This window comes from Crocuta crocuta, unplaced genomic scaffold, assembly GCF_008692635.1.
Source record: "Crocuta crocuta isolate KB4526 unplaced genomic scaffold, BGI_CrCroc_1.0 scaffold811, whole genome shotgun sequence".
Classification (NCBI taxonomy): Eukaryota; Metazoa; Chordata; class Mammalia; order Carnivora; family Hyaenidae; genus Crocuta; species Crocuta crocuta.
The window spans coordinates 227,043-235,431 of record NW_027530352.1 but is presented as its reverse complement, the minus strand read 5'-3'; the positions used below and the strand labels follow the sequence as shown (position 1 = coordinate 235,431).

The window sequence follows — 8,389 nt, the reverse complement described above, 5'->3', positions numbered from 1 at the left end:
CAGGGGAGGGTCAGAGAGAGAGGGAGATACAGACTCTGAAACTGGCTCCAGGCTCTGAGCTGGCAGTCAGCACAGAGCCCGACGCGGGGCTCGAACCCACAAACCGTGAGATCATGACCTAAGTGAAAGTCGGACGCTTAACCAACTAAGCCACCCAGGAGCCCCAAGGGACATCTGTTTGAAGGTGATCTTTGACTTTTCCTGGTCCAAAGGGTAAGTAGGACCCTGTGACAGCTGTGGGGAGTGGCTACTTTATTGTAGGCTGGGTGTCCTATTAGGTGGGTTTTACTGGCCCAGGCCTTATAATGTGGTAGTAGGAAGACACTAAGAAATGCGGTCCTCCAGGTAGACTTACTTCCAGACAAGTGCAGCAGGCAAAGGCGCTCAGGCTGAGCTCTGACCCTTACTGAGCAACCCTGGTCCCAGAACTCAAACTCTTCCATTTTCTCTGCCTTCTTCATCTTCTCCAAGTTCTCCAGCACCATGTCTCTGAGCTTGCCTGCCTCTCTCTCTCTGAGTTCTTGCTCAGCTATTCTCTTCCTCTCTTGACAGTATGCGAGTCTGAGCAGGGGAAGTGGAGCGGAGATAGCATGTGAGTTTGAAGGCTGAAAGAATGGACTCGTGTCCCAAGCTTGAATCCCCACTTCCTTCTCAAAATATTTGTTTTGTGACTGATGTGTTGTTGTCTTTGCTGTTGTTCTCACCTTCCTGTGCCTCATTTTGGAGCATCCTTCCAGACCCTTCCTCTTTTTCTCTCATAGTCACCTGTTTGCCATCTGGGAATTCAGTTCGGGTGTGGGAGCGCCACCTGGTTGCTTTGGTTCTGAAGAGCATCTGGTTTGGGGATTGGGATGAAGGGTAAGGGGAAACCATTGTGAGGAGGGGTGAACGGTTAGAGACTGTGACCTACACCCCTGGACAGGCATCTCATCAGTGCAAGACCTTTTTCTGAGATGAGACACTAGAAAATGAGGAGCCATATAGGTCCTAAGGAGAGTATATGATATGTAGGGTTGCCAATTTAGGAAGAAAGAACATATAGGGGGCCTAGTTATATTTGAATTTTAGATAAATAATGTATTTTTAAGCTTTTTTACATGGGACTACTTACACTAAAAGATGATTCATTATTTATTTATCTGAAACTCAAATTGAAGTGGACGTCCTGTATTCTATTCAGCAGCCGTAGAAGTCCCCTTTGTGTGGAAGGAGAGACGGGTTGTATGAAGGGAATTCATTTGTATGAAGTAGCAGGATTCGTGGTTAAGATGAGGCAGAAAGTTCCAAACCTTCCTAGGATGCCTCTTGGGAGGGTTGAAGAGGTATCACAAGAGAGAATTAGATAAGAGAGAATTAGATCACGTGAGTATTTGAAGATAATGAGATCTGATTATAGGAGACAGAGACTGATTTCTCTCTCTAGTTGGGGTCAAATACTTGGGAAGAATAAGGATGTGGTGATGTGGAAAAGGAGAGACGTAAGTTTGGGCTAATGGGTAGGTGGGCAGGAGGATAGGCAAGGGACATCTGGGGGAGGAGCGGGATCAGGGGCCAGCGGAGGCTTAGTGTATGGGCCACATTTGGGTGGAAGGGTGACCTTGGTTGGGAAGTGACTTCAAATGGGTAATGACAGATTAGACAAGCATGATTAGGCACGCAAGTCAGCAGTGGGGAGGGTATGAGCTGGGCTTGGAAATTTAAAGTGTGGGCAACAGAGTTGTAGAGGAAAGTGATCAGTGGGTTTGAGAGAGAGGAGACCTTTTTTGAAGGATATGTTCTGTAGATACATTGGAATTCCCTTTGAAAGAGTTTTGAATCCTCCTTAGACACTATGCAGTCGTCTTCGCCGCCGCCGTCGTCGTCATCGTCTTCTTCTTCTTCTTCTTCTTCTTCTTCTTCTTCTTCTTCTTCTTATCATTTCTTAAAGCAACTCACACACTAAAGAAGCAGGTGCGTTTCACCCTTAGGGCACACACTAAGACAGACAATCTTAGGGATGGGACATAATTAATACTGAAGTGGAACTTCCCAGGACATTGAAAGGAAATAGTTGGGATCTGGGGAGAGCTATAGGGTGGGGTTTTCCTACTCAAATCTAAGCTCAGCCCAGGGGTGGGCTCCAGGGAGATAGACATTTTTTACATTCCGTGGAGGATAGATTTGTGATTCTTGGGATCCTTGGTGCTCACTTTGCTGATGAAGACCGTGACCTGAGCTGAAGCTGGACGCTTAACCGACTGAGCCACCCTGTACATCTTTAGAGAAATTTTTATTTTAATCCTTTGCCCATTTTAATTTTTAATTAATTAAAAAATTTGTAATGGAAGTATAGTTGACACACGACATCACATTAGTTTCAGGTGTTCAACATAGTGATTCAGCAGCTCCATATGTTAGGTGTGCTCACCCAGGTGTGGCCTGCACCCGTCGCCACACAGCACTATCCTGGCACCACAGAATCTACTTCCTGTGCTGCCTGTGCCTCTCATCCCTGTGACTTCATTCCATGACTGGAGGCCTGTGTCTCCCACTCTCTTTCACCCTTTTTGCTCATCCCCTGAACCCCCTCTTTCTGCCAACCATAAGTTTGTTTGTTTTTTTATATTTATAGATCCACTCCTGCTTGCTTGTTCTTTTGTTTTATTTTTTAGATTCCACTTACAAGTGAAATCATATGGTATTTGTCTTTTTCTATCTGACTTCTTTCACTTACCGTAATACCATCTCAGTCCATCCATGTTGTCATAAGTGGCAAGGTCTCATTCTTTTTCATGCCTGAGTAATGTTCCTATATCTAAATCTATATACCACATCTTCTTTATCCATTCATCCATCAGTGGACATGCGGGTTGCTTCCGCATCTAGGCTATTATAAACATTGCTGCAGTAAATATAGGGGTGCATGTATCTTCTCAAATATTAGTATTTTTTGTTTTCTTTGGGTAAATAGCCAGTAGCAGAATAACTGGATCATATATTTCTATTTTTAATTTTTTGAGGACTCTCCATACTGGTTTCCACAGTGGCTGCCCCAGTTTACATTCCCTCCAACAGTGCACAAGGGCTCCTTTATCTCTAGTCTCCCTCACATTTGTTATTTCTTGACTTTTTGATTCTACCCATTGTGACAGGTGCAAAGTGATATTTTATTATGGTTTGATTTGTATTTCCTTGATGATTAGTAATGTTGAGCATCACTTTGTGTGTCTGTTGACCACCTGTATGTCTTTTTAAGAAAAGTGTCCGTCCAGGTCCTCTGCCTATTTTTAATGGGATTATTATTAATATTTTTTGGTGATGAGCTCTATAAGTTCTTCATATATTTTTGGATAATAGCTTCTTATTGTATATATCATTTGCAAATATCTTTTCTCATTCAGTAGGTTGCTTTTTGACTTTGTTGATGTCAAATCATTATGATGTGTACCTGAAACTAATATAATATTGTACGTCACCTATACCTCAATAAAAGAATTCCTCATCCTATCCTTCCTCTTTTGTCTTCCTCTTTTCTTCCATTCCATTTCCCTTTTCTTTTCCTTCCTGGAGAATTTAATAGTACAGTCATTAGGTATGTCACACCAAGTTCAGACTGAGAAGCTGTGGTGCCCAGGCTGTCCCAGGTGAAGAAAGTACCCGTGTTGGGAGGCGGCTCGGGGTGTTGGATCCCAGGCGGGATGAGGATACAGCCTGGTGCTGGCTGTGTAGCCCAAGCATGATGCCGAAAGCATCCGCTTAGGAACGGGCCCGAAACGTGGTGCTGGAGCCCAGTGAGAGGAGGAGGGCGGCTCAGCAGGCGGTGGGGACGTCTAACTAGCATGAGGAGAGTGGCCGTGGGAGGCAGAAGCCCAGCCAGCGGCCTCAAATCCTGAGCCGGGTCAGGGGGGCAGCTCTGTAACACAAAGCAAAGGCAGCTGAAACAGAACTCAGGAAAGGGATTTGGGAGTGAGCTGTGGGGGTGCTCTTATTTCTGCACACTCCCCCCACACAAGAGTTCAGACTGAGGTGTTCCTTCCCGTTTACTAAATCTTCACAAGGGAGATGTCCACAAGGCCATTCAATGGCACCAAAATACGGGGGCGCAGTGGAGAGGCCATGGGAATATTAAGGCAACAGATGGGCAGCTTGACTGCCTGAAGTTGATTCCTCAGTGAGATTAGCCTGTGGATTCAGAGCTCTTCAGGGACAACCAGGCATGGACGTTCCCCACAGAACACGTGTGGGAGAGAGAGCGTTGGCACGGGATCAACTTCAAGCCAGTTAAACGGGCCTAGTGGAGACATGAAAGTAACTCAGGGGAGAAGAAGCCGGAGGGAAGAGAGAGGAAACATCTTCCCTAGCAGCTAACCAAGTAGCTAGCACTCGAGGGCTCCGGTGGGGGAAGGGGCAAGCATGACTTTTATGTCAAGTAGGAAGTTTGCAGTGTTGCATGGAGCTCAGCATTTTAACTTTGAGACTATATTACGTGGGATAAGCCATGAAACTGCTTAGGCCCTTACACAGAGGTGGAAGAAACTGCATCCCGATGAACAGAACTGAAACGATAATGGAAGACCTGAATATATGTTCTCTACTGTTACATCCCAGGGGGGTCCCTTTCATATCACAGAGTTTGGAGACGGCTCATTGATAGTGTTATATGACTGTCCCCTGATTAGTTTTGTTACTATTATGACTTTATCACACTAAGAAAGGGCATCTCACGGATCTGAGAGGCAGTGTCCCGTGTGGGTAATGCAAACACACGGCGCAGATCCAGCAATGTTGGTAACATGAAGCCACTTGACATTTTCAATTTCTGAGTATGAGTGTAAACATTATATCACTTTTATTTGGAAATGGCAAAGAAAATAAAAAAGCATTCTTTAATGGGGATGAGGGGTAGGCAAAATGGGTGGAGGGGGTGGAGGGGGTCACTAACTTCCAGTTATAAAAAAAATAAGTCATGGGATGTAAGGTTCACCATGGCGACTAGAGTTAATAATACTGTATTTTATATTGAAAGTTGCTAAGAGAGTAGATCTTAAACATCCTCATCATAAGAAAAAAGTGTAACTTATCTACGGAAATAGATGTTAATTATATTTATAGTGTAGGGTGCCTGGGTGGCTCAGTTAGTTAAGTGTCTGACTGGGTTTCGGGAATGAAGATTCACCCAAATATGGAGGAAGAGAGCAACGTCTCAGACCCGCACGGCATGGAGGCTATAGAGCTTCCCGCCAAAGGAACCAGACAGGCAGAAACGAGCGGGATTAGCGTTCCCTCCCTCCCTCCTTTTCCTGGCATCTGCCTTGGATCCCATAAACTTGGCATGAACCTGAGTGAATGAATAAAAAGATAACAAATGCCTGAGGTTTACACCCACCTTCAGAACCAGGACTCAGAGCCAGTCATTTCTTGGGGCCCTATCAATAATGAATCTACATGGGGGCACCTGGGTGGCTCAGTCAGTTAGGCTCGGGTCATGATCTCGTGGTTCATGGGTTCGAGCCCCACATCGGGCTCTGTGCTAACAGCTCAGAGCCTGGAGCCTGCTTCAGATTCTGTATTTCCATCTCTCTCTGTCCTTCCCTCACTTGTGCTCTGTCTCTCTCAAAAATAAATAACCTTAATAAAACAATGAGTCTAGGTGTATGTGAGGTAAAGGATTGCTCCGTCCCCTTTGAAACCCCAACCCTAGTACAGTGCTCAGCACAGAACATGTTCTCGATGAGAAGAATGAATGATGCAATGAAAGGGAAGAGAGACTTAAGAGAGGTTTTATAGAAATAATCTACTGCTGTGGTCCTCAAGGTTTCTGGAGTTAGGACCCCACTCTTTTTCTTTTTTTTAAAAAGAATTTTACATTTATGTAATTTCAACATCCAATGTGGGCCATAAACTTACAACCCAGAGATCAAGGTCACATGCTGTGTGGACTAAGCCAGCCAGATGCCCCAGGACTCTTTCTGCTCTTAAAAATTATTGTGAAACCCGAAGTTCTTTGTGGGTTATAGCCATCAGTATTTACTATGTTCAGATTTGAGATGGGAAATTTAAAAGTCTTTATTTTTTAGTTTTTTTCTAAAATGAGAGCGATCAACCTATTAGGTATTATCATAAGTCACATCTCATGAAAAAGTAACTATATATATTTTTTCTTTAACTCTCCTTAATGACTGGCTTAGTAGAAGACAGATTTTTATATCCACTTCTATATTTAAAATGTTGTAAGCAAATGAAAAAGCTTGGTATCATAGAGATATGTTGTTAGAAAAGGAAAGAGTATTTTAATAGCTTTTTCAGGCAATCGTGGACATTCTTCTCTGACGATTTTATACCCAAACTGGACAGGTGGCATTTTCTGTAGGGTTGGCTGTAAGGTGGACTCTGAAGCCTTCTCACTAACTTTGAATGAGTCTTTTACCCATGCGTGATTTGGTAATAGGTTGGTCATATTGGTACACTGAGATAGTTTGCTTTTCCATATGTTGAAATATTTCAGTGTATAATATCCAACAGGAAAGAACATTCGTTAAAACTATCACCAATCTCATCAGGAATGCCTGTAAGTCTTGGGAAACTGCAAGTTCATGATGTTTCCTAAATGCTGATTTTCACCTGAAAGCTAATAACTTGTCATTGCAAATAAATCCTCTCAATTATTATCTTTGAGTTTTTTCTTTTTTGGTACGGGCTGATTTCTTTGATTTTTGAAACAATGTGAATATATCACAGTTTTGTCTCTTATTTAGTCTTTCAAATAAAAATGGTGTTTCATGAAAGCACATACATTTTTTTACTGCTTCATCAAGGATATTCTTTTTTTTTTTTTTAAATGTTTTATTTATTTCTAGGAGAGAGAGAGAGAGACAGCGTGAACAGGGGAGGGTCAGAGAGAGAGGGAGTCACAGACTGAAACAGGCCCCAGGCTCTGAGCTGGCAGTCAGCACAGAGCCCGACGCGGGGCTCGAACCCACGAACCGCGAGATCATGACCCAAGCGAAAGTCGGACGCTTAACCGACTAAGCCACTCAGGCGCCCCTCATCAAGGATATTCTTAAGGAAAACGCCTGTCCCCAGAGAATGTGGCAGCTGTGGACACAGCAAGGGGTCAGTACTTCTTGATACTTGATACTTAGTCCACAGAAGGAACCAGAAATTTTACCTAGTGTTTTTGGACCATCAGCTTTTTGGATAACAAATAAAGCCTTGGTATTATGAAACAATTGTTGGCCTCACATACCTTGAAAATGTCTCAGGAACCCCCTGGATCTGTTCACCACTCTTTGAGACGGACGATCTGAAGTTATCTGATTTGAGGGACAAAGGGCCAAAGTTGCTCTGGAAGTTTTGAACCCACATGCCAAGCCTGTGGCGGGTTATGAATTAATGTTTGTTGAATGGATTGGAGAATCCATGATTGTATAAATATTTGCTTAATTGAGTAAATGTGGTAAAATGGGGAAGGATGGTGAAGAGAACATGGTCTACAATGGAGAAAGCATGCTTTTTGGAATTAGCAGAATCTGCTTTCGTCATCTGGCTTTGCCACTTAGCAGCTGTGGGTTTAATTCTGCGGAGCCTGAGTTTTATCAGCAAAATGGGGATAATGATATACAGATTTATGGCAAAAAAATTAAAATGGACTAAATGAAATTATGTGAATAAGCTTTTAGAAGTACAACTACCCCCCCCCCCCCCCCAATGTGGTCTCAAGTTCATGAGCTCGAGATTAAGAGTCTGCTGCTCTACCCACTGAGCCAGCCAGGCATCCTCATATGAGCAAGCTCTTTGATAGAATTTTTGGTTGCCTGGAGGTGGAGAAAACATGGAGACTTATAATATCAACTTGCGGTATTTCGAGGGGGAATATCTCAGGTGACACAGGTGGAAATGCAGATTTAAATTGACAGAAAAGTGGAGACTATGGAGATATTTGCGAGATATCCAACTACTGTTTAGTGAGTCCACTATTCCCAACAGAAGAGATTGTGGACAGTTATGTCTCGGAGAGAAAGAGGGACTAGATCAATAGAACCTAAGACGGAAAATACGGGTCAAAGGTCAAACACGCCCGTTCAGTGGGCGCCTCATGGTTTCCAGGAATCAGAGGATTCCTTTAAAATCTAACAAGAGGAGAGACCGTCGCCTTCTTAGCGCAGCGGGCAGCGCGTCAGTCTCATAATCTGAAGGTCCTGAGTTCGAGCCTCAGAGAAGGCAAGTGTTTTCATCCGGAAGGTGACAACCTAAATTTATCTGTTTTAGAGACGAGGTGATGGAGCACACGGGAGAGCTGGGACATAGCGTCTCCCGTCCTGAATCCACAGGGTGGCGCCACTTGACATGCGGAGCTTTCGCACGGCCAGCGCCGGGGTCCCCCTCCGTCCGACCCGCGCACCGCGGCTGC

The 8,389-nt window shown here is 44.0% G+C and overlaps 1 non-coding gene across 1 annotated transcript; it reads left to right on the top strand.

Moving 5' to 3' along the window:
* Positions 1-8,129: 8,129 nt before the first annotated feature.
* TRNAM-CAU (transfer RNA methionine (anticodon CAU)) lies at positions 8,130-8,202 on the top strand. Its single transcript has one exon. It is a non-coding gene; the product is annotated as a tRNA-Met (tRNA).
* The last annotated feature ends 187 nt before the right edge of the window (positions 8,203-8,389 follow it).